General features: G+C 50.1%; 1 pseudogene; it reads right to left on the bottom strand.

The window, feature by feature from the left end:
• Nucleotides 1-70: 70 nt before the first annotated feature.
• Nucleotides 71-1,095, bottom strand: part of LOC119591076 — a 13,154-nt pseudogene continuing 12,129 nt past the window's right edge.

Genomic DNA, 1,095 nt, shown 5'->3' on the forward strand with positions numbered 1-1,095 from the left:
ACTTAAAAAAAACTATAACTATGAGATGCATTTACCATCGCGAGTAAGAACACGAATTAAATACTACTGTTTAAAAAAGGCCCTTTTTCACGCTCTGTGCTCTTGCTCCCGGAAACTGTGTGTTTGCACGCGGGGCTGACGGCGCCGACGAGGGCTGGGGCCGGGGGGGCGTTGCGAGCACCTGAGGGCCGAGGGGGCGGGCCGAGCACCGGACCGCGCCTCTTGAGCTCTCACAATGGCCGCTCTGATGGGGTCGGTGGCTGAGCTGGAACCCATCAGTCCTGTCTTGTGCTGCCAACATTTTCCGCTGAGTGAGATGCGTTGGTCGCCCGTGTGCCCCCTCGCCTGGCTGGTCGCTCTCCGGCCGCTCGGCGTTGCGAGGAAGTCACTTTCGGGCTGAGCGGGCCTGACGCCGAAGAAGCCTGTCTGGAGGCCTTGTGAACGGCAAATGCACGAAGAACTAAGAGCTTGCTTGGGGCCCTTTGATTTCTCGGAGCTTGTAGACGGAGAAGCAGCTGGAGCGAAAAGGTCGAAAGGGTGCGGGAGACGGGCGAAGGCACGTGCTTGTAGGCTTCAGAGACGGACGGTGTAATAGGCCGGAGGAGGAGCCTCAGTCTTGATGACTTCTTCGTAAGATGGAGGTTCATCCAGCACTTCTCGGGGGGGACTCGCTGGGCTGGACGAAGCCTGATCGCACCTGGGGAAGAGGGAAAAGAAAACTGGTTAGTCACGAATGCCTTACCGACACGGCGACTTTTTGTGTCTGAATAATAATCTTCAAAGTAATAACCTTGCATAGTCAGCATCATGAAAAATGATAATGAGAAGGATAACAACATTCATTATTACCGTCGTAATCACCTTGTTGATATTGTGATCATTAAACATTATACATATATACATATTATGGTTATTAACAAACTATCATCATCCGTGCGCATCATAGTTAAAAGACTTTGACAGACAATATCTCTGATTGTCGGAAAATCGATTAATCAAAACCTGATCTTTTTCACTCGGGAATCACCTAAATAAATATCTTAACCGACAGAAAAACGTTTCAAAGCAAACTGAAAATGGGGAAGGCAAGCAACG

The sequence above is a fragment of the Penaeus monodon genome, chromosome 28 (assembly GCF_015228065.2).
Source record: "Penaeus monodon isolate SGIC_2016 chromosome 28, NSTDA_Pmon_1, whole genome shotgun sequence".
In the NCBI taxonomy this organism is placed as follows: Eukaryota; Metazoa; Arthropoda; class Malacostraca; order Decapoda; family Penaeidae; genus Penaeus; species Penaeus monodon.